The following is a 27,037-nucleotide window of genomic DNA, read 5'->3' on the forward strand; positions in this document are numbered from 1 at the left end:
TAGAATGTTTTCTTTCAAAGAATATGTTCGTGTGTCAAAATATTTGGTGAGCAAGGCGTAGCGACGACAGAGGCAGCTGGTTCCCCACTAATCTCTCAGAGTCTTTGAAGGAGGAACTTATTCGCCTTTTTTTGTGCTCCTACAAGGGCATTTTACCGTTGGTAGGTGTAGTGACTAACAAAAAAGTAAATTATGTGAGTACTCTACGTTGTTATATCGTGATAACATATTTAAAGATATAGGTGAGAAAATTGGAATACGGATCACCATTTAGCAAAGTAATCGACAAGTAGAATGTAAAGAAATAATAAAGAATAGAATTGGAAAATCACCTTTTGTTTTATATACTTAGAAAGAAAACTTCTACAATTATAATATCAGTCTTGTAGCCTCAGTATGAGACAGTAGTTATTATTTATTTATTATAATACATCATTCAGTACCATTATTTTACTAAAATTCTCAGTAACGTCGTTGAAAACTATTTCATTTCAAACTTCTCTTTCAGTTGATATTAAACAACAGATTGGATAGTTGTTCTAGATTCATCGTAGAGTGAAGATAACTTTTCATTTGTATCAGTTCAGAAAAAATTCTGTTGCATGATGCGACAGAGAAACAAATGGTCAAGAACTATTGAATTATAAGTGATGTGCTGAGTAATGATTCACTGAAGTCGCATTTATTTATAAATTGAATGTGTTCTTCGGTTGTCCGTCTAGCAGCAACATCCAAATTCGTATCAGCTACACGAAGATACCTACGATAGCTTTCTATTGCTTGCAGCTCCTCCTCCTTATCGAACTCACTGCAAATTTCTATCAGATTCTCCAGAGATATAGGTGGAGCGTCATCGGAAGCTTCAAGCATAAATTTTGTTTTGTTGTTTATGCTTCAAGCATAAATTTTGAAAAAATTTGATGACTTTTTTCCATGGCCATGTATCGTTGTGGCAATTCTTGTATAACTGGGTGTATGCAATCAAACATTGGTGGACGAACTTCTCCTTTAACCAAGAATCCAGCGTTATGAGCTAGTTCACTCGTCATTGTTTTACTTACCTTCCTTATTGCTCAACGGTCAATCTTAATGTACACATCACTGCATTTTTAGTGCCAAAAGTAACAGCACTTTCTACAATTGTAGTTCGTTCTGTCACTAAAAACTCATTCAGGGTTTATAAAGTGGCGAGTCCGTTACCCAAAGTCATTTTTGGAGACTAGATATTGTTGAACTAAATCTGCTTCCTCTAGTATGGTGTGCCAATAGTTAATGTAGGTCAAAAGGGTATAATCACAATGATCTGCAAAGAACAAGCTTGCTGCGGATTCAGTATCGAGGTTTTCCCTGGATGGATCTTGCATATCTTCCAAAGTGCTCACAATTGTATCCACGTTTTCTTTTATGAGTGTAACGGAATTGTAGTGAGGACTATAGCGGGTACCACATAGTGTTTTTAAACTTACTTCTTTCTTCTCTCTAGCGCCCAGGTATTGCATGTTGTTCCTTTTACGAAATAAATCATCACATAACTTCTCTGTTGTTCGGATCAGTTATTTACGTTTCATGCCGAATCCGCCATAGACCGAGAGGGATGTACACCTTTAAGCCGCTGACTGTAATTAGATGAAGATTTTGCCCTACTGGGTGTGCTCAGCAGAAAAAAAGTTACAAACTTTTCTCGACGGTTAATTCCAGCCTGTTAGTAAAAAACCGTGTATGACCCTACACTAGTTCATGTAGTTGGATGTTCATATTCGTAAAAAAGAACTATTCTGTATAGCCTCTGGCGTTAGGAACTTGCTTATACTGTATAAGAAACAGTAATAAATAATAATAGTGATGCTGTCACTGTTTGTTGATAATATTTACTGGCAAAATGCAACCTAACACCAGATTGCGTACTTACGGCTATCCTGTGCGGCCGTTTTTCAGTACGACCTGAAAAGAGAGAGAGATTATTAATTGATCACCGATGCGTCGGTTCTCGATTGTGTTCAGGAGATGAACGGATTGATTACGCGAATAATTGACCTTTTGACCCGGATTGCCTTCACGCAATCAGAATCTTCGATGAAAATACCTAAGGGACCTATTTGAATATAGAAATGGAAATGAAAGCAAATTAGTGGAATTTCGTAAGAGAAAGATAAACAGATCGGAAGTTGAACACACTAGTGGTCTCCCAATTTTAAATATCTGCGCCCAGATGGTCATAGTGTTTATTTAGAGTATTTAAACGCTGGCCGCGCGTCTTGGTTTAGGCGCACATTAAAAGAAAAAAGTATTTCTACTCTTTACTCTCACGCTGTGATGCTTAGCATTTTTACGAACTACAGCTCGTTGGCTGTCCTTTTATATTACGATAAATATCTCATATTCAAAGTGTCTGAAATCCAATAATATTACAAGCTTTTCAAAAAGTAATTTTTAGACTGCATTACTTTAGTTAAAAAATTAGTAAATCACTGGTAAACCCCTCACCACACTTACGCACTTATTTTTAAACTGTACACCTACGTAGAGCACAGGTATCAAAAAACGTTCGATGTAGAACAACTGTGTCTAGCAGACAATTGGCTACCATTCTACAGTTTTTATGTTTCGTGCAAGTTTTACAAAATTGTAAAAATTCTAAACACATCAATTTACAATTTCCATGGCCAGGTAATAGGTAAGTAGGTATCTGTGTTTATATTTCGCTTAGTATGGGTAACTCCAAATAGCCTCTTATTTACTAAGCATAAATTGTCTCGAGTCAATTCTAGTGTCCGATACCACCCATCGGCTTTGACCAATGACGTAATGTGTGATGTTATTTTGTTTGTGCCGCAAATTGCTGTCGATGAACGTTAAATGATTTCGCTGGATTTCCTTGTTACGCTCGTATATTAAAAATTCGATGTAGATGGTTTTGTTTTCATCTGGTAATTTGTTTTAGGCATCTTTTGTTAATGAAAGTAGTCGTGATTTATAATTAGTCGTGATTTATAAGGTCTTGATTTCTCACGCTGATCGTTATGGATGAGTCAGTTGTTTTTACTGCGAAAATTCTGCTTCAGAAAATGAGTGACCGTACATCAACTATAAAATTTTTCCAATCATTGGGCGTCATTGCGGGGAAAGAGAAGGATTTCAGTGTTGCAAGGCCATTTAGATGAATACTGTTGGAGGAAGAGTATTCCTAAAGTTTATTGTTTATTTCTTGCTTTTATGAAAGTAGTCGGCAAAATGTACAGGCCTCGTTTTGTTAGTTAGATGTTGGTGGGACTGATACTTTTTTCTTGTTTTACGTTTCGTTTTTTATGTTACTGTATTGTGCGAGTGCTACTTTTTTGGTTTCTCTGGAGGGGGTTTTTTCTGTGGTTTCAATATTTTCTGGTTACAATGGTGGGCCGAGGGGTATTACTGTGTCTTCGCCGGAGGGTTTGTGTGATTGACTCGTGCTTTCATATTTTTTATTATTTTAAAATTTTGCGTCTGATTGAGGGCGGAAAGAACTGATTTGAGTGGTACCTCATTCGTGCCTGGAGTTTGTGTTTCTTATTATTTTTTCATTGGTTATTCTAGATTTTGCATCTTTCGCTACAGTATGACCTTATAACATTATTATTTCTTGTTATGTTTTTATTTCGTTCTTTTCAGTCTCGTTCTTTGACTCCTTTGGACGTTCATATGCGGTAAGTTTCTTTTTATGTAGCCACTATTATGTTGTCCTTTTTGATGTTTTTGCTACACTTGTCTTATTTTTGCTGTCACTCCTGTTGTATCGATTTTACTGAGTGTTATTTGGAGCTACTGCAGCTGGTGTGACTTTCGTGTAGTATAGTTGTCGGTTGCAAGATTTGGTCTTTTCTGCATTTTATTTCTTTGCGTGTGCAGTAATGTGTGTAAATATTTTCATTTTTTGAAAGTCTAGTCGTATTATGTAGTTCACTAACAAGATCATTTCTTACGCACGTTTGTGATACAAGATTTTTGCGCAACAAACAGCAATATTGGAATCGGTAACTAGAAATGACCTCCTACATAGGTTGCTTCTAGTTATCGTTTCCAACTATTCGACGATTCATTATTTAGATCGTTTTTGCAGTACGTGTGGAAAATATAACAGAACAGGCTCCGCTAACGGTATACTACGCCTTCCACATCGCTGGCAACAGGTTCTACACAACGCTGTTCTATTATATACATAATATATGCACTCGTAATTGCTCTCGTGTTCTTATTTATTTCAGGCATCTTCAACTCGTTTAAATGAAATTCGCGCGCAAATAATAGTCGCATTAAATGTATTATTTTATGGCATACTACATTCATTTGTTTACGAGTTTAATCCGTTCCATTAATAGATTGTCCATTGCAGCATTTTTGCCTTACGTATGACGTCATTGGTCAAAGCCGACGGATGGTATCGGACACTAGAATTTATCCCATTGTCTCAATTTCTGCTATTTGACTGAAAAAGCGACCCCTTCCCCCTCACCACTACAAAACGTACTATTCGCATTCATTGGATATCGTACTCAACAAAACAGAGTAGCTTACCATCCCATTAGTGCGCTGCTGTCGCAGCGTATTAACAAACTGAGCGGCGGTGTGCCCCGCCCAACGTGCCTCCACCCCCCCTCCTCCCACCTTGACACTGGCTGTTGTTGCAGTGATGCTCCGGACGCCCCCGCCGTTGCCTGGAAACGTGTCGACCACGTTCGTGTCGCGTTTGCACCCGCCTTTTGCGTCAGCCGGCTGGTTCGTAACGTGGCAACGGCGCCGATTTTGGGCGTGACACAGCTAGTGCGTCACACGGGCGCACCGCGGGTAGTTTCGCAGACCTGTGCACACGGGTAATTAATTAGTCCACCTGATTCGCTGCTGCCACGCAAACACTGCCACCCACACAAAAGTACGTATCAGTTTCCAAGGAAACCAACAAACACCATTTGTTGGGATTGTCTCAGCGGATAAACAAAGAGCTTTTATTTGTCTACCAAAGCCGTTTCGCTTCAGTTATTTGTGAAGCGTCATCAATAGTTATATATACTCATCAGCCAGAACATTATGAACACCAAATTAGTATCGATATAAACCCGTGTAGGCGATAGCAGCGTCACCTGGCGAGGAATGACTGCTAGTCAGACACACGTGTGGTGCACGTAGTATTGTAAGTAGGCTGTTTACAGGGTGTTTCAAAAATGACCGGTATATTTGAAACGGCAATAAAAACTAAACGAGCAGCGATAGAAATACACCGTTTGTTGCAATATGCTTGGTACAACAGTACATTTTCAGGCGGACAAACTTTCGAAATTACAGTAGTTACAATTTTCAACAACAGATGGCGCTGCAAGTGATGTGAAAGATATAGAAGACAACGCAGTCTGTGGGTGCGCCATTCTGTACGTCGTCTTTCTGCTGTAAGCGTGTGCTGTTCACAACGTGCAAGTGTGCTGTGGACAACATGGTTTATTCCTTAGAACAGAGGATTTTTCTGGTGTTGGAATTCCACCGCCTAGAACACAGTGTTGTTGCAACAAGACGAAGTTTTCAACGGAGGTTTAATGTAACCAAAGGACCGAAAAGCGATACAATAAAGGATCTGTTTGAAAAATTTCAACGGACTGGGAACGTCACGGATGAACGTGTTGGAAAGCTAGGGCGACCGCGTACGGCAACCACAGAGGGCGACGCGCAGCTAGTGCAGCAGGTGATCTGACAGCGGCCTCGGGTTTCCGTTCGCCGTGTTGCAGCTGCGGTCCAAATGACGCCAACGTCCACGTATCGTCTCATGCGCCAGAGTTTACACCTCTATCCGTACAAAATTCAAACGCGGCAACCCCTCAGCGCCGCTACCATTGCTGCACGAGAGACATTCGCTAACGATTTAGTGCACAGGACTGATGACGGCGATATGCATGTGGGCAGCATTTGGTCTGCTGACGAAGCTTATTTTTACCTGGACGGCTTCGTCAATAAACAGAAGTGGCGCATATGGGGAACCGAAAAGCCCTATGTTGCAGTCCCATCGTCCCTGCATCCTCAAAAAGTACTGGTCTGGGCCGCCATTTCTTCCAAAGGAATCATTGGCCCATTTTTCAGATCCGAAACGATTACTGCATCACGCTATCTGGACATTCTTCGTGAATTTGTGGCGGTACAAACTGCCTTAGACGACACTGCGAACACCTCGTGGTTTATGCAAGATGGTGCCCGGCCACATCGCACGGCCGACGTCTTTAATTTCCTGAATGAATATTTCGATGATCGTGTGATTGTTTTGGGCTATCCGAAACATACAGGAGGCGGCGTGGATTGGCCTCCCTATTCACCAGACATGAACCCCTGTGACTTCTTTCTGTGGGGACACTTGAAAGACCAGGTGTACCGCCAGAATCCAGAAACAATTGGACAGCTGAAGCAGTACATCTCATCTGCATGTGAAACCATTCCGCCAGACACGTCGTCAAAGGTTTCGGGTAATTTCATTCAGAGACTACGCCACATTAATGCTGCGCATGGTGGATATGTGGAAAATATCGTACTATAGAGTTTCCCAGACCGCAGCGCCATCTGTTGTTGAAAATTGTAACTACTGTAATTTCGAAAGTTTGTCTGCCTGAAAATGTACTATTGTTCCAAGCATATTGCAAACAAACGGTGTATTTCTATCGCTGCTCGTTTAGTTTTTATTGCCGTTTCAAATATACTGGTCATTTTTGAAACACCCTGTATGTTTTCTTATTGGCAACGTTACGTAGCGCTCTATATGAAAATCACTGGCGTGTGCTGTGTGCAGACTGTGGCTAATTTTCATTGTTGTCTGCCATTGTAGTGTTGTTTATGTTTTCTTATTGGCAACGTTACGTAGCGCTCTGTATGAAAATCACTGGCTGTGCTGTGTGCAGTCTGTGGCTAGTTTCCATTGTTGTCTGCCATTTGTTGTATTAATTGTAATAACAATGCACTGGTGTCTGAAACATGTTCCTCAGTGCTTTTCGGCAGCGAATTTGCACCGGCAACATTCACATTTTGACAAGCAGAAAATGTGTCTTGACTTATTTGAGAAAATGGTGAGGACCCAAAACCTGAATCTACAGTATTTGCGAGATTGTGTTCTGTCATTTCGGATTCCTGACGCGAGCTATTGGCGACCGATCGATCGATAATGCTTCCCTGTTCACTAATTGTTCAAAAATGGTTCAAATGGCTCTGAGCACTATGGGACTTAACATCTGTGGTCATCAGTCCCCTACAACTTAGAACTACTTAAACCTAACTAACCTAAGGACATCACACACACCCATGCCCACGGCAGGATTCTAACCTGCGACCGTAGCGGTCACACGGTTCCGGACTGAGCGCCTAGAACCGCTAGACCACCGTGGCCGGTACTAATTGTTTCACTGTCTACGCCATTATTTGCCGCCCGCTCCATTTACTTTGCACAATTACCAAATCACTAGTTTGAAAATTAGTTAATTCATTACACGGTGACGCTAACACACTGCTTTCGTCTTCACTGTCATTTCTCAGTTTACTTTGGAGCCTAGTATTACGTTTTTCACACGCCATTATTGTCACAATATTTCACACGACAACCCAGAAAAGCACAATTTGAAGAGCAAAATGAGAAAACACATTAACATAGCACTGAAAATAATAACTAGTTAATTGCAAGCGCAGCTGCGAAATACTTGATGCAAATCTACATGCATGCCACAACTGTTTTACTATACAAGAATGACAAACTACAACTACAAAGGAAATTCTCTCTACAATTACGCGCTAACATTAACAATAGCTACACTAATTACATAAACTACAAGAAAAAATCAGAAGATTCCAGTGAGGTACACTCGGCTACGGGTCAACATATGAAACGTCCCCTTAGAAAAATTTTACATGACTGTCCTTAAACTGACACACAATATTTTTAGCGCAACGCAGTCTCACTTTCAATAATCCCTACAAAAGAATGGCCCTGACTAACATTAACCTATACCTTTCACAAATCACTTACCTCACAAAAATCTTCGTTACTCGAACTACTGCAATACAGCGAGCGCCACTACTGCCAGCTAAATAAAAGATTCAAACTATGGAAGGCACTAACTACTGATAGGCATAGTTAGCAAATGAAAGATTTTAATAAAGAACAAACAATGTATTTACCTTAATAGTGTTGAAAAATCATAATATACATAGCAGTTCATGACATCCAGTCTTACAAATTTCAAAACTCCGCCATTTCTCTCCCCACATCCACCACTGCTGGCGGCTCTCCTCCAACTGCGCCATGCAACGCGCTGTTAACATCCAGCTGCTACAATAGCAGACAACAATACAAACTAGCCACAGACTGCACACAGCACAGCCAGTGATTTTCATACAGAGCGCTACGTAACGTTGCCAATAAGAAAACATAAACAACACTACAATGGCAGACAACAATGCAAACTAGCCACAGACTGCACACAGCACAGCCAGTGATTTTCATGCAGAGCGCTACGTAACGTTGCCAATAAGAAAACATAAACAACACTCTAATGGCAGACAACAATGCAAACTAGCCACAGACTGCACACAGCACAGCCAGTGATTTTCATACAGAGCGCTATGTAACGTTGCCAATAAGAAAACAGAAACAACACTCTAATGGCAGACAACAATGCAAACTAGCCACAGACTGCACAGCACAGCCAGTGATTTTCATACAGAGCGCTACGTAACGTTGCCAATAAGAAAACATAAACAACACTCTAATGGCAGACAACAATGCAAACTAGCCACAGACTGCACACAGCACAGCCAGTGATTTTCATACAGAGCGCTACGTAACATTGCCAATAAGAAAATATAAACAACACTACAATGGCAGACAAATATGCTAACTAGGCACAGACTGCACACAGCACAGCCAGTGATTTTCATACAGAGCGCTACGTAACGTTGCCAATAAGAAAACATAAACAACACTCTAATGGCAGACAACAATGCAAACTAGCCACAGACTGCACACAGCACAGCCAGTGATTTTCATACAGAGCGCTACGTAACATTGCCAATAAGAAAATATAAACAACACTACAATGGCAGACAACAGTGCTAACTAGGCACAGACTGCACACAGCACAGCCAGTGATTTTCATACAGAGCGCTACGTAACATTGCCAATAAGAAAACATAAACAACACTACAATGGCAGACAACAATGCAAACTAGCCCACACTGCACACAGCACAGCCAGTGATTTTCATACAGAGCGCTACGTAACGTTGCCAATAAGAAAACATCAACAACACTACAATGGCAGACAACAATGCAAACTAGCCACAGACTGCACACAGCACAGCCAGTGATTTTTACACAGAGCGCTACATAACCTTGCCAATAAGAAAACATAAACAACACTCTAATGGCAGACAACAATGCAAACTAGCCACAGACTGCACACAGCACAGCCAGTGATTTTGATACAGAGCGCTACGTAACGTTGCCAATAAGAAAACATAAACAACACTCTAATGGCAGACAACAATGCAAACTAGCCACAGACTGCACACAGCACAGCCAGTGATTTTCATACAGAGCGCTATGTAACATTGCCAATAAGAAAACATAAACAACACTACAATGGCAGACAACAATGCAAACTAGCCACAGACTGCCCACAGCACAGCCAGTGATATTCATACAGAGCGCTACGTAACGTTACCAATAAGAAAACATAAACAACACTACAATGGCAGACAACAATGCAAACTAGCCACAGACTGCACACAGCACAGCCAGCGATTTTCATACAGAGCGCTATGTAACATTGCCAATAAGAAAACATAAACAACAGTACAATGGCAGACAACAATGCAAACTAGCCACAGACTGCACACAGCACAGCCAGTGATTTTCATACAGAGCCCTACGTAACGTTACCAATAAGAAAACATAAACAACACTACAATGGCAGACAACAATGCTAACTAGGCACAGACTGCACACAGCACAGCCAGTGACTTTCATACAGAGCGCTACGTAACATTGCCAATAAGAAAATATAAACAACACTACAATGGCAGACAACAATGCTAACTAGGCACAGACTGCACACAGCACAGCCAGTGATTTTCATACAGAGCGCTACGTAACATTGCCAATAAGAAAACATAAACAACACTACAATGGCAGACAACAATGCAAACTAGCCAACACTGCACACAGCACAGCCAGTGATTTTCATACAGAGCGCTACGTAACGTTGCCAATAAGAAAACATCAACAACACTACAATGGCAGACAACAATGCAAACTAGCCACAGACTGCACACAGCACAGCCAGTGATTTTTACACAGAGCGCTACATAACGTTGCCAATAAGAAAACATAAACAACACTCTAATGGCAGACAACAATGCAAACTAGCCACAGACTGCACACAGCACAGCCAGTGATTTTGATACAGAGCGCTACGTAACGTTGCCAATAAGAAAACATAAACAACACTCTAATGGCAGACAACAATGCAAACTAGCCACAGACTGCACACAGCACAGCCAGTGATTTTCATACAGAGCGCTACGTAACGTTACCAATAAGAAAACATAAACAACACTACAATGGCAGACAACAATGCAAACTAGCCACAGACTGCACACAGCACAGCCAGCGATTTTCATACAGAGCGCTATGTAACATTGCCAATAAGAAAACATAAACAACAGTACAATGGCAGACAACAATGCAAACTAGCCACAGACTGCACACAGCACAGCCAGTGATTTTCATACAGAGCCCTACGTAACGTTACCAATAAGAAAACATAAACAACACTACAATGGCAGACAACAATGCTAACTAGGCACAGACTGCACACAGCACAGCCAGTGACTTTCATACAGAGCGCTACGTAACATTGCCAATAAGAAAATATAAACAACACTACAATGGCAGACAACAATGCTAACTAGGCACAGACTGCACACAGCACAGCCAGTGATTTTCATACAGAGCGCTACGTAACATTGCCAATAAGAAAACATAAACAACACTACAATGGCAGACAACAATGCAAACTAGCCCACACTGCACACAGCACAGCCAGTGATTTTCATACAGAGCGCTACGTAACGTTGCCAATAAGAAAACATCAACAACACTACAATGGCAGACAACAATGCAAACTAGCCACAGACTGCACACAGCACAGCCAGTGATTTTTACACAGAGCGCTACATAACGTTGCCAATAAGAAAACATAAACAACACTCTAATGGCAGACAACAATGCAAACTAGCCACAGACTGCACACAGCACAGCCAGTGATTTTGATACAGAGCGCTACGTAACGTTGCCAATAAGAAAACATAAACAACACTCTAATGGCAGACAACAATGCAAACTAGCCACAGACTGCACACAGCACAGCCAGTGATTTTCATACAGAGCGCTACGTAACATTGCCAATAAGAAAACATAAACAACACTACAATGGCAGACAACAATGCAAACTAGCCACAGACTGCCCACAGCACAGCCAGTGATATTCATACAGAGCGCTACGTAACGTTACCAATAAGAAAACATAAACAACACTACAATGGCAGACAACAATGCAAACTAGCCACAGACTGCACACAGCACAGCCAGCGATTTTCATACAGAGCGCTATGTAACATTGCCAATAAGAAAACATAAACAACAGTACAATGGCAGACAACAATGCAAACTAGCCACAGACTGCACACAGCACAGCCAGTGATTTTCATACAGAGCCCTACGTAACGTTACCAATAAGAAAACATAAACAACACTACAATGGCAGACAACAATGCAAACTAGCCACAGACTGCACACAGCACAGCCAGTAATTTTCATACAGAGCGCTACGTAATGTTAGCAATAAGAAAACATAAACAACACTACAATGGCAGACAACAATGCAAACTAGCCACAGACTGAACGCAGCACAGCCAGTGATTTTCATACAGAGCGCTACGTAACGTTGCCAATAAGAAAACATAAACAACACTCTAATGGCAGACAACAATGCAAACTAGCCACAGACAGCCACAGCTCAGCCAGTGATTTTCATACAGAGCGCTACGTAACGTTGCCAATAAGAAAACATAAACAACACTCTAATGGCAGACAACAATGCAAACTAGCCACAGACTGCACACAGCACAGCCAGCGATTTTCATACAGAGCGCTACGTAACATTGCCAATAATAAAACATAAACAACACTCTAATGGCAGACAACAATGCAAACTAGCCACAGACTGCACACAGGACAGCCACTGATTTTCATACAGAGCCCTACGTAACGTTACCAATTAGAAAACATAAACAACACTACAATGGCAGACAACAATGCAAACTAGCCACAGACTGCACACAGCACAGCCAGTGATTTTCATACAGAGCGCTACGTAATGTTACCAATAATAAAACATAAACAACACTACAATGGCAGACAACAATCCAAACTAGGCACAGACTGCACACAGCACAGCCAGTGATTTTCAAACCGAGCGCTACGTAACGTTGCCAACAAGAAAACATAAACAACACTCTAATGGCAGACAACAATGCAAACTAGCCACAGACTGCACACAGCACAGCCAGTGATTTTCATCCAGAGCGCTACGTAACGTTGCCAATAGGAAAACATAAACAACACTCTAATGGCAGACAACAATGCAAACTAGCCACAGACTGCACACAGCACAGCCAGTGATTTTCATATAGAGCGCTACGTAACGTTGCCAATAAGAAAACATAAACAACACTGTAATGGCAGACAACAATGCAAACTAGCCACAGACTGCACACATCACAGCCAGTTATTTTCATACAGAGCGCTACATAACGTTGCCAATAAGAAAACATAAACAACACTCTAATGGCAGACAACAATGCAAACTAGCCACAGACTGCACACAGCACAGCCAGTGATTTTCATACAGAGCGCTACGTAACATTGCCAATAAGAAAACATAAACAACACTACAATGGCAGACAACAATGCAAACTTGCCACAGACTGCACACAGCACAGCCAGTGAATTTCATACAGAGCGCTACATAACGTTGCCAATAAGAAAACATAAACAACACTCTAATGGCAGACAACAATGCAAACTAGCCACAGACTGCACACAGCACAGCCAGTGATTTTCATACAGAGCGCTACGTAACGTTGCCAATAAGAAAACATAAACAACACTACAATGGCAGACAACAATGCATACTAGCCACAGACTGCACACAGCACAGCCAGTGATTTTCATACAGAGCGCTACGTAATGTTGCCAATAAGAAAACATAAACAATACTCTAATGGCAGACAACAATGCAAACTAGCCACAGACTGCACACAGCACAGCCAGTGATTTTCATACAGAGCGCTACGTAACGTTGCCAATAAGAAAACATAAACAACACTACAATGGCAGACAACAATGCAAACTAGGCACAGACTGCACACAGCACAGCCAGTGATTTTCATACCGAGCGCTACGTAATGTTGCCAATAAGAAAACATAAACAACACTACAATGGCAGACAACAATGCAAACTAGCCACAGACTGCACACAGCACAGCAGTGATTTTCATACAGAGCGCTACGTAACGTTGCCAATAAGAAAACATAAACAACACTCTAATGGCAGACAACAATGCAAACTAGCCACAGACTGCACACAGCACAGCCAGTGATTTTCATACAGAGCGCTACGTAACGTTGCCAATAATAAAACATAAACAACACTCTAATGGCAGACAACAATGCAAACTAGCTACAGACTGCACACAGCACAGCCAGTGATTTTCATACAGAGCGCTACGTAATGTTGCCAATAAGAAAACATAAACAACACTCTAATGGCAGACAACAATGCAAACTAGCCACAGACTGCACACAGCACAGCCAGTTATTTTCATACAGAGCGCTACGTAACATTGCCAATAAGAAAACATAAACAACACTACAATGGCAGACAACAATGCAAACTAGCCACAGACTGCACACAGCACAGCCAGTGATTTTCATACAGAGCGCTACGTAACGTTACCAATAAGAAAACATGAACAACACTACAATGGCAGACAACAATGCAAACTAGGCACAGACTGCACACAGCACAGCCAGTGATTTTCATACCGAGCGCTACGTAATGTTGCCAATAAGAAAACATAAACAACACTACAATGGCAGACAACAATGCAAACTAGCCACAGACTGCACACAGCACAGCAGTGATTTTCATACAGAGCGCTACGTAACGTTGCCAATAAAAAACATAAACAACACTCTAATGGCAGACAACAATGCAAACTAGCCACAGACTGCACACAGCACAGCCAGTGATTTTCATACAGAGCGCTATGTAACGTTGCCAATAAGAAAACATAAACAACACTCTAATGGCAGACAACAATGCAAACTAGATACAGACAGCCACAGCTCAGCCAGTTATTTTCATACAGAGCGCTACGTAACATTGCCAATAAGAAAACATAAACAACACTACAATGGCAGACAACAATGCAAACTAGGCACAGGCTGCACACAGCACAGCCAGTGATTTTAATACAGACCACTACGTAACATTGCCCATAAGATAACATAAACAACACTACAATGGCAGACAACAATGAAAACTAGCCACAGACTGCACACAGCACAGCCAGTGATTTTCATACAGAGCGCTACGTAACGTTGCCAATAAGAAAACATAAACAACACTACAATGGCAGACAACAGTGCAAACTAGCCACAGACTGCACACAGCACAGCCAGTGATTTTCATACAGAGCGCTACGTAACGTTGCCAATAAGAAAACATAAACAACACCCTAATGGCAGACAACAATGCAAACTAGCCACAGACTGCACACAGCACAGCCAGTGATTTTCATACAGAGCGCTACGTAACATTGCCAATAAGAAAACATAAACAACACTACAATGGCAGACAACAATGCAAACTAGCCACAGACTGCACACAGCACAGCCAGTGATTTTCATACAGAACGCTACGTAACATTGCCAATAAGAAAACATAAACAACACTACAATGGCAGACAACAATGCAAACTAGCCACAGACTGCACACAGCACAGCCAGTGATTTTCATACAGAGCGCTACGTAATGTTGCCAATAAGAAAACATAAACAACACTACAATGGCAGACAACAATGCAAACTTGGCACAGACTGCACACAGCACAGCCAGTGATTTTCATATAGAGCGCTACGTAACGTTGCCAATAAGAAAACATAAACAACACTACAATGGCAAACAACAATGCAAACTAGCCACAGACTGCACACAGCACAGCCAGTGATTTTCATACAGAGCGCTACGTAACGTTGGCAATAAGAAAACATAAACAACACTCTAATGGCAGACAACGATGCTAACTAGCCACAGACTGCACGCAGCACAGCCAGTGATTTTCATACAGAGCGCTACGTAACGTTGCCAATAAGAAAACATTAACAACACTCTAATGGCAGACAACAATGCAAACTAGCCACAGACTGCACACAGCACAGCCAGCGATTTTCATACAGAGCGCTACGTAACATTGCCATTAAGAAAACATAAACAACACTACAATGGCAGACAACAATGCAAACTAGCCACAGACTGCACACAGCACAGCCAGTGATTTTCATACAGAGCCCTACGTAACGTTACCAATAAGAAAACATAAACAACACTACAATGGCAGACAACAATGCAAACTAGCCACAGACTGCACACAGCACAGCCAGTAATTTTCATACAGCGCGCTACGTAATGTTACCAATAATAAAACATAAACAACACTACAATGGCAGACAACAATGCAAACTAGGCACAGACTGCACACAGCACAGCCAGTGATTTTCAAACCGAGCGCTACGTAACGTTGCCAATAAGAAAACATAAACAACACTACAATGGCAGACAACAATGCAAACTAGCCACAGACTGCACGCAGCACAGCCAGTGATTTTCATACAGAGCGCTACGTAACGTTGCCAATAAGAAAACATAAACAACACTCTAATGGCAGACAACAATGCAAACTAGCCACAGACTGCACAAAGCACAGCCAGTGATTTTCATACAGAGCGCTACGTAACATTGCCAATAAGAAAACATAAACAACACTGTAATGGCAGACAACAATGCAAACTAGCCACAGACTGCACACAGCGCAGTCAGTGATTTTCATACAGAGCGCTACGTAACGTTGCCAATAAGAAAACATAAACAACACTACAATGGCAGACAACAATGCAAACTTGCCACAGACTGCATACAGCACAGCCAGTGATTTTCATACAGAGCGCTACAAACGTTGCCAATAAGAAAACATAAACAACACTCTAATGGCAGACAACAATGCAAACTAGCCACAGACTGCACACAGCACAGCCAGTGATTTTCATACAGAGCGCTACGTAACGTTGCCAATAATAAAACATAAACAACACTACAATGGCAGACAACAATGCAAACTTGCCACAGACTGCACACAGCACAGCCAGTGAATTTCATACAGAGCGCTACATAACGTTGCCAATAAGAAAACATAAACAACACTCTAATGGCAGACAACAATGCAAACTAGCCACAGACTGCACACAGCACAGCCAGTGATTTTCATACAGAGCGCTACGTAACGTTGCCAATAAGAAAACATAAACAACACTACAATGGCAGACAACAATGCAAACTAGCCACAGACTGCACACAGCACAGCCAGTGATTTTCATACAGAGCGCTACGTAACGTTGCCAATAAGAAAACATAAACAATACTCTAATGGCAGACAACAATGCAAACTAGCCACAGACTGCACACAGCAAGGCCAGTGATTTTCATACAGAGCGCTACGTAACGTTGCCAATAAGAAAACATAAACAACACTACAATGGCAGACAACAATGCAAACTTGCCACAGACTGCACACAGCACAGCCAGTGAATTTCATACAGAGCGCTACATAACGTTGCCAATAAGAAAACATAAACAACACTCTAATGGCAGACAACAATGCAAACTAGCCACAGACTGCACACAGCACAGCCAGTGATTTTCATACAGAGTGCTACGTAACTTTGCCAATAAGAAAACATAAACAACACTACAATGGCAGACAACAATGCAAACTAGCCACAGACTGCACACAGCACAGCCAGTGATATTCATACAGAGCGCTACATAACGTTGCCAATAAGAAAACATAAACAACACTCTAATGGCAGACAACAATGCAAACTAGCCACAGGCTGCACACAGCACAGCCAGTGATTTTCATACAGAGCGCTACGTGACGTTGCCAATAAGAAAACATAAACAACACTACAATGGCAGACAACAATGCAAACTAGCCACAGACTGCACACAATACAGCCAGTGATTTTCATACAGAGCGCTACGTAACGTTGCCAATAAGAAAACATAAACAATACTCTAATGGCAGACAACAATGCAAACTAGCCACAGACTGCACACAGCAAGGCCAGTGATTTTCATACAGAGCGCTACGTAACGTTGCCAATAAGAAAACATAAACAACACTACAATGGCAGACAACAATGCAAACTTGCCACAGACTGCACACAGCACAGCCAGTGAATTTCATACAGAGCGCTACATAACGTTGCCAATAAGAAAACATAAACAACACTCTAATGGCAGACAACAATGCAAACTAGCCACAGACTGCACACAGCACAGCCAGTGATTTTCATACAGAGTGCTACGTAACTTTGCCAATAAGAAAACATAAACAACACTACAATGGCAGACAACAATGCAAACTAGCCACAGACTGCACACAGCACAGCCAGTGATATTCATACAGAGCGCTACATAACGTTGCCAATAAGAAAACATAAACAACACTCTAATGGCAGACAACAATGCAAACTAGCCACAGGCTGCACACAGCACAGCCAGTGATTTTCATACAGAGCGCTATGTGACGTTGCCAATAAGAAAACATAAACAACACTACAATGGCAGACAACAATGCAAACTAGCCACAGACTGCACACAGCACAGCCAGTGATTTTCATACAGAGCGCTACGTAACGTTGCCAATAAGAAAACATAAACAACACTACAATGGCAGACAACAGTGCAAACTAGCCACAGACTGCACACAGCACAGCCAGTGATTTTCATACAGAGCGCTACGTAACGTTGCCAATAAGAAAACATAAACAACACTACAATGGCAGACAACAGTGCAAACTAGCCACAGACTGCCCACAGCACAGCCAGTGATTTTCATACAGAGCGCTACGTAACGTTGCCAATAAGAAAACATAAACAACACTACAATGGCAGACAACAGTGCAAACTAGCCACAGACTGCACACAGCACAGCCAGTGATTTTCATACAGAGCGCTACGTAACGTTGCCAATAAGAAAACGTAAACAACACTGTAATGGCAGACAACAATGCAAACTAGCCACAGACTGCACACAGCACAGCCAGTGATTTTCATACAGAGCGCTACGTAACGTTGCCAATAAGAAAACATAAACAACACTACAATGGCAGACAACAATGCAAACTAGCCACAGACTGCACACAGCACAGCCAGTGATTTTCATACAGAGCGCTACGTAACGTTGCCAATAAGAAAACATAAACAACACTCTAATGGCAGACAACAATGCAAACTAGCCACAGACTGCACAAAGCACAGCCAGTGATTTTCATACAGAGCGCTACGTAACATTGCCAATAAGAAAACATAAACAACACTCTAATGGCAGACAACAATGCAAACTTGCCACAGACTGCACACAGCACAGCCAGTGATTTTCATACAAAGCGCTACGTAACGTTGCCAATAAGAAAACGTAAACAGCCTACTTACAGTATCAGTGAGCGTGCTGCCTGTGTGCTGAATGAAGAATGCACACGATCAGTTTGAGTTTGTCAGAGGGCAGATTGTGATGGCTTGGAAGCTCGGCACGAGCATTTCGGAAACTGCACAACTTTTCGGGTGTTCGACGAGTGCTGTTGGGAGTGGTTTCAACACGTGACGAAACCGAGGCGAAAGTACGTCCAAACGTCGTGGCGCTGGGCTGCCAACCCTCATTACAAATGTCGGACGTTGTAGGCTGGACGCACTGCTAAAACAGGACAGGCGGAGAAGTGTGGTGTAAATAACACCAGACTTTAATGCTGGGCAGAGTACAAGCGTGTCTGAACTCACAGCACACCGAAAATTTGTAACGATGGGCCTCCGCAGCCGACGACTCACGCATGTTCCAATGCGCAACGACATCGGGAAGTGGGTAATTTCCAAGAATGATAGCCTATCGAAGTTGCAGGGCTCCAAATGATACATATCGAACGTGCGATAGTAAATCCATTATGGAAGTCTAGTGGCGCGCGTTATGATAAATTATTTGTGATCGTCATTTTTATCAGTTTTGCGTTGTTTCTTCAGTTCGTGTACATTACAGTCTGTCTTGAAAGGAGGATATAAGATGAACATCAACAAAAGCAAAACGAGAGTAATAGAATGTAGTCGAATTAAGTCGGGTGATGCTGAGGGAATTAGATTAGGAAATGAGACACTTAAAGCAGTAAAGGAGTTTTGCTATTTGACGAGCAAAATAACTGATGATGGTCGAAGTAGAGAGGGTATAAAATGTAGACTGGCAACGGCAAGGAAAGCGTTTCTGAAGAAGAGAAATTTGTTAACATCGAGTATAGATTTAAGTGTCAGGAAGTCGTTTCTGAAAGTATATGTATGGAGTGTAGCCATGTATGGAAGTGAAACATGGACGATAAATAGTTGGGACAAGTAGAGAATAGAAGCTTTCGAAATGTGGTGCTACAGAAGAATGCTGAAGATTAGATGGGTGGATCACATAACTAATGAGGAGGTATTGAACAGAATTGGTGAGAAGAGGAGCTTGTGGCACAACTTGACTAGAAGAAGTGATCGGTTGGTAGGACATGTTCTGAGGCATCAAGGGATCACCAGTTTAGTATTGGAGGGCAGCGTGGAGGGTAAAAATCGTAGAGGGAGACCAAGAGATGAATACACTAAGCAGATTCAGAAGGATGTAGGTTGCAGTAGGTACTGGGAGATGAAGAAGCTTGCACAGGATAGACTAGCGTGGAGAGCTGCATCAAACCAGTCTCAGGACTGAAGACCACAACAACAACAACATTACATTCCCGCCGTAATTGTTTTAGATTCCATTGGGAAATCGACACGGTTCCTCTTGATAGCGAGTGAAATGTGTGCTGCTTCTCTAGTTTCTTCTGCTGATTCCCTCACATGGAAAACTCTAATTCCATGCAGATCCAGCATTGACAAATGTTTGACTTTTTGCCGGAAATATGGACTTCTACGCCAGCCGGGGTGGCCGAGCGGTTCTAGGCGCTACAGTCTGGAACCGCGCGACCGCTACGGTCGCAGGTTCGAATCCTGCCTCGGGCACGGATGTGTGTGATGTCTTTAGTTTAGTTAGATTTAAGTATTTCTAAGTTCTAGGGGACTGTGACCTCAGCAGTTAAGTACCATAGTGCTCAGTGCCATTTGAACCATTTTTGGACTTCTACCGGATGAGGAAAGGAGGGACTGTTTTGACTGTAGTGCTGCAGTGCTGCGAGGTCTGTGAAACTCCGTAATACAAGTGCAGACACTGAGATTCCGTTGCAATTTCATTGCGGACTTTGCGGAAAGCGAACCACCGTCAGGAAAAATACGTGGTTCGAGTCCTCCAAATTATCGGTTCAGACGAGCGTAATTGTTGTGTCGTGCTGGATTCGAGATTACACGTTGCAAGCCACAGTATCAGATACTGAGTTATCGGCAAATACCGTATGTGACTACTTCGGGTTTTGCCTAGAAGTGTGCTACGAATGACAAATGACAGTGTGCCAATTGGTGGACCGAATAAAACAATAGAAGTAGACGAATCTCATGTTGATAGACGAAAGAATCAGAGAGGACGACCTTCTAAAAGTGAAGTAGATCATATTTGGGTTTTTGGTGGGATATAAAGGGAGTCACGCAAGTGTTTCGTTGTCAGGGTATTGTCCCGAGACAAGGTGACTTTAGTGGATCTCATAAAACATTTCATACTGCCTGGAACAAAAGTCACCACAGACGGGTTTAAGTCGTACCAGACTCTCAAAGCTTAAGGGTTCGAGCTCTTGGCGTGGTGACAGAGCGTGGCATGAACTGATGAATCCCGATACCTTCTTCATTATGCTGGTGGGTGGCGCGAATCCGTCGTCTTCACCACCTTGACACCTGTACTGCGGGACTGAGACAAGCTGATGGCGGCTCCATTATTCTCTGTGGAATACTCATGTGCGCATCCATGGGCCAGTAAGGCAACATGCCGGCCAAGAAGTATCGTACACTGGTTGCAGACCGCTTAGTGACAATCATATTTCCCTATGGCAGTGGCATTTTTCAACATGATAATGCGTCATGTCACGAGGCCTGGAGTTTGGTGGAGTGATTCGAGGAACACAGTGGCGACTTCCAATGGCTGTGCTGCCCCACAGATTGGCAGATCTAAACCCGACCGAAAACATCTGGGATGTGATTGAACGTGGCGTCTGACCTCATGGCCCACCTCCTCGAAATTTACGGGAACTAGGTGAACTGTACGTGCACATGTGGTGTCAGCTCTCTCCAGCTACCTACCAAGGCCTCATTGCTTCCGCGCCACGACGTGTCGCCGCAGTTATCCGTGCCAAAGCGGGACATACGGCTGTACTGACGGAAAAGAAACGCAACACCAAGGAGAGCTGTGCAACATAAACGAAAGTTGGTAGGCGTGTTTCTACATCTGAAAGATGATGTGTATTCTGAGTCGCATAAGAATGGCGCTAGCACCATCCCTGTGAGAATGTAGATCAGGTTTGCTTTAAATACACACGCTTTAACGGTCGTGAGCGTTATTTACTTTTGAGATTGGGCGTAGTGAGTTGATGTTAGTCAAGAATGCCTTTAAGGCGACAAATACGCAATTATCAACACCTCTCTCAGTTTGAACGAGATCGTGTAATAGGGCTACCAGAAGTCGGGTGTTTCTTTTGCGATACCGTATTAACAGGAATGTAGTCACTGCGTATGACTGCTAGCAACAGTGCTCACGAGAATGTACGGTCGCAAGAAGAGCGGGCTCCGGATAGGCACGTGACACAAGAAGGAAGGCCACCGTGTTCGGTGCATGGGTGTGGCGCATAGTACTGCATCTGCAGCAGCAATTTTTAACAGCAGTGACACAATAACCTGTTACAAGTCGGTTACTTCAAGGAAAGGTCCAACCAGACGTCCTGTAGCGTGCATACAACTGACCCCAAACCACCGTGATTTGCGACTTCAGTGGTCTCAAGCTAGAGCTAATTGGAGGACAGTGTGGAGGTATTTCATCCTTTCTGATGAAGTCTCGTTCTGTCTCGGTGCCAGTGATGCCGGTGTGTAGATTAGAAGGAGGCCAGTTGAGAACCTGCTGAAACGTCCCCTTAGAACAATTATACACGACTGTGCTGATAAACCTCTTACACTATTTGCTTTTCAAACAGCTGAGCAAAACTGAACGTACTCAAACATTCACTAAAGTGACACACAATATTTTTAGCGCAACGCAATCTGACTTTCAAAAATCCCTGCAAAAGAATGGCCCTGACTAACATTAACTATACCTTTCACAAATAACTTACCTCACAAAAATCTTCATTACTCGAACTACTGCAATACAGCGAGCGCCACTACTGCCAGCTAAATAAAAGATTCAAACTACAGAAGGCACTAACTACTGATAGGCATAGTTAGCAAATGAAAGATTTTAATGGAGAACAAACAATGTATTTACCTTAATATCATTACAAGTCATAATATATGTAATTTCAAAACTCCGCCATCTCTCTCCTCACATCCACCACTGCTGGCGGCTCACCTCTAACTGTGCAATGCTACGCGCTGTTCACATCCAGCTGCCGCTGCCCAACACTACAATGGCAGACAACAATGCAAACTAGACACAGACTGCACACAGCACAGCCAGTGATTTTCATACAGAGAGCGCTACGTGGCGGCGGCGTTACCAATATAAGAACCTAAACAGCCTACTTACATAAAGAAAACATAAACAGCCTACTTACATAGCCCCCATGGTCACCACAAAAAATTTTACAAATTTTTTTGGCCAGTGGCCAATAATGATTTGATAAAATTTTTCATAAATACAATAACAAAGATATCAAATGCACACACTTATTTATACAATGTTGGTCAAAAGCTAAAATTTTCTCACAGTCCATAAAGACAGTCCAGATTGTTCATCACAGTAAAATTTCAGTGGTTTTTTATTTTCAAAGTCTGAGGAGTAAAATAAAATGCACACGGAAGTAGTGGATTTCCATGCAGTCTTGAAGAAGTAGTGTTGTCCTTCCAACGGAAAGACAGTGCTGACTCTTGACATGCAGACAGGTAATGGGCCACAACAGAGCAAACCCACAGCAGAGTCAGTCGAAGTTGATGAATATTGGTAGGTAGGTCATCACAGAGCAGACCCACTGTAGTCCTGGTAGAGAGTATGGTATTGGTGGGCCACCAGAGGTGCAGACCCACTGTAGTCCTTGTAGAAATAATGGTATTGGTGAGTCATCAAAGATGCAGACCCACTGCAGTCCTTGTAGAGATGACCAGCAGCCATCTGTTGTGACTGTGCGGGTGCACAATCACCAGTGCAGAGTCTTGCAGTTAATATAGCAAGTCCATAACCACCACTTGTGCACTCACAAAGTTTTTGGAATTGTCCTTAGAACCAGCAATGCTGTTATCCAGTCCCTTGCTGAATTATCAACACACGTGCAAACACTAACAGCCCCAACTTCTCACATATTGTCCATATACTATGACCAACAGAAATGTGTGCAGTGAAAAGAATGCTTACAAGTTACATAATTTTATGAACTGCTGTCAATTACAATATTATAACATGAGAATACAATTACAAAGGTACAAAATACATCATTAAAGAACATAACAATACAGATAACATTTGTAGTACAGGCTTTACAACAGAATAGAAATAAGTTCTGGCGTGTACCCCCCTGAGGATTAATGTAATTATACCCTCAGGTGTTATAGATTACAGCAATGGAATGAAATGTATCACGGAAAACTTTCTTTGTAATTAAAAAATCTTTAAAAATAAATGTTTTAAGTACAGAATTAATCACTGAAATGCATGTCCTGTAGCGCTAAATGTGCATCTTGTTGTAAGATAATCTCTGTGGAAGTGTCGTAGTTGTTTTCCTCCGAAAGCTAAGTTCTGCAGAAGCCAATGTACTGACCTAATGATAAACAAAAGTGAAATGCTTTGCGTATAGATATCATACTTATTACGCTTATTGCCGTGATGAAGAAAGTACTGTGCTGTAACGTATTGTTGTGCTACAGAAAAGGCTGTCTCCTTGTAGCTATACCACCAAAGTTACTACTAAAACATGTTTTACTTTCCAGAATAATACAGAAAAACTGTGCAGATATAAAACAGATACTCCGCAAAAGCAACAATGTAAATTGTGTCACACATTAGTAACATCGTGATATAATCGTGTAACTGTCACAAAAACTAACCTCTGTGTCATCTGGTATCTCACAGAAAGTACTTTAATTCAGAACGTATTTTCAAGTAAACCAAAATATTGCATTAGAATCTCATTAGCAGTACCAGATATAATGTTATTTTTCTCGGAGCCAGCCGGCGCACGTGTATGCCTGCGGTGCGAGTCATTGTCTGTCTCTTTGTTGCCGCACGTCGTTACTGGGATTAGGAGGCCTAACTTCCACAAATTCGTCTTGCCGAGAGGCCCCAGCTCTGTTTAAAGCTCGCCAGTTCTGATGGAATTCAGGTCTGTCGTTTTGTCGGTAGTTTACACAGTTTCTTTCGTGTCGGTCACGTGGTGGAGAATTTCTCCCTGAATCGTAACTGCGCGCTGAACTGTTGCGTCTGAAATTATTCTGTCTCTCGTGATAATAATTGTTCTGGTTGCCAAATTGTCTGTTTCTATGGTTATCTCTGTCATATTCATTACTACGGAAATACGATCTTTCTCTGTAACTGTTACTCTGCCAGTGGTTGTCATACGGGTGGTGTCTGTTTTGATCACGATTTGCGTTGTAAGAATAACCTTGTCGTGTCCAGTTATTGTTTCTGTCGTCACGGAATTGTGACAGATGTGACCTGTAGTGATTGTTTTCCTGTTTTCGCATCCCGCGACTGTCTGTGTCAATTTCTAATTCTTGTAAGAGTCCCTGAAAAGCTTCAATGTCGTCTTTGCAACGTCCTGCCAAAATAATATACCGTAAATGTTCAGGTAATTTGATTAAGCAAATGCGGATGAGTTCTGAGGGGCTGTATGGGTTTGACAGGTACTGATTCTTGTGCAACATGTCTTCAAAATATTTCATAAGACTGGAAAATTCAGATTGTTCGAAACGTTTCATCATTATGATGCTATGTTTTACTCGGTCTTGTGTAGCTTGAGACCAATACGCTGAGAGGAAGGCATGATAAAATTCTCCTTCACTGTGACAATCGTGAATGACCGATCGCATTCTTACAGCTGGTTCATTCTCCAAGTAGCCACACATAAATTCTAACCTGTGCTCCAATGACCAGTTGGGAGGAAAACAATGAGAGAATTAATGGAGCCACGCTTGTGGATGAATGTCGTTGGCAGAATTCTTAAACGTTTTGAATTTACGTGTAGTAATGAACAGCTTATAGTTAAAATCATCGTGTCGGCGAGTAGCATATCAGTCATTGTTACGTCGCGTCGGCGGTTCCATCTCAAAATTCGGTCCACCTTGCCAATTCCTTTCATAATTACCGAAATGCCCTGTGTTATTATTTTGTGGCTTTTCCAATTTTCTAAGTTCCTCTTCCCGTGTTGGAGCGCGAGTGTCGTGCGTCAACTGATCTTGTACTTCCCGGATTTCTCTTTTGTACTGTGTATTGATTTGATTTTGATTTTGTTTGAATTTTCTTATTTGTTCATACTCTTCTGTGTCAGTAAAGGCTACAGGTCTTGTGTCATTCAGATACCTTTGTAGATAAGTTAGTGACCTGATCCGAAAGTTCGGCTACTTTCTCCGATAGTGAACACATTTCCTCAGTGTGTTTTTCTGAACCAAGTTTCAGAGTGACCATTTGTGTTAAAATCGAATCTACTGTGTCCTTTAAGTTTTCCTGAGTTTTTGCAAGTTGTGTAACCGAATCGGTAGATGCAACTGAGCCAATTTTAGCTTGCAAGGTCTCATGATTTTCATGAACAATGGTTTGCAGTTCTTTTATGGCTGCTTCGTGATTCTGTAATGCATTTTCATGACGCGAAAAAATAGGTTGGAAATGCTCACAAATTTGTGTTTTTACGTCATTACAGACTTTTTGACATTTCGATTCAATGTTATGTAACTCAGCAGTTAAATCTTCACGTGTTTGTTCGAGAGTTTGTTCCAATGAGTCTAACTTTTGAAGCTTTTGCTATGTTTGTCTCTGATTTTGTTCCATTGTGTGTAACTGTTGCTGTGTTTGTCTCTGGTGTTGTTCCATTGTGTCTAACTTTTGAAGATTTTGTTCCATTGTGTCTAACTGTTGCTGTGTTTGTCTCTGGTGTTGTTCCATTGTGTCTAACTTTTGAAGATTTTGTTCCATTGTGTCTAACTTTTGAAGATTTTGTCCCATTTGTTGCATTAATTGTAATAACAATGCATTAGTGTCTGGAATCTGTTCCTCTACGCTTTTCAGCAGTGCATTTGCACCACCAACGTTCACATTTTGACAAGCAGAAAATGTGTCTTGACTTATTTGAGAAAACGGTGAGGACCCAAAACCCAAGTCTACAGTATTTACAATATTGTGTTGAGTCATTTCGGATTCCTGAGGCGAGCTGTTGCTGGCCGATCGATCGATAATGCTTCCCTGTTCACTACCTGTTTGACTGTCTACACCATTATTTGCCGCCCGCTCCA

The sequence above is a fragment of the Schistocerca cancellata genome, chromosome 5, assembly GCF_023864275.1.
Source record: "Schistocerca cancellata isolate TAMUIC-IGC-003103 chromosome 5, iqSchCanc2.1, whole genome shotgun sequence".
NCBI classification, from domain to species: Eukaryota; Metazoa; Arthropoda; class Insecta; order Orthoptera; family Acrididae; genus Schistocerca; species Schistocerca cancellata.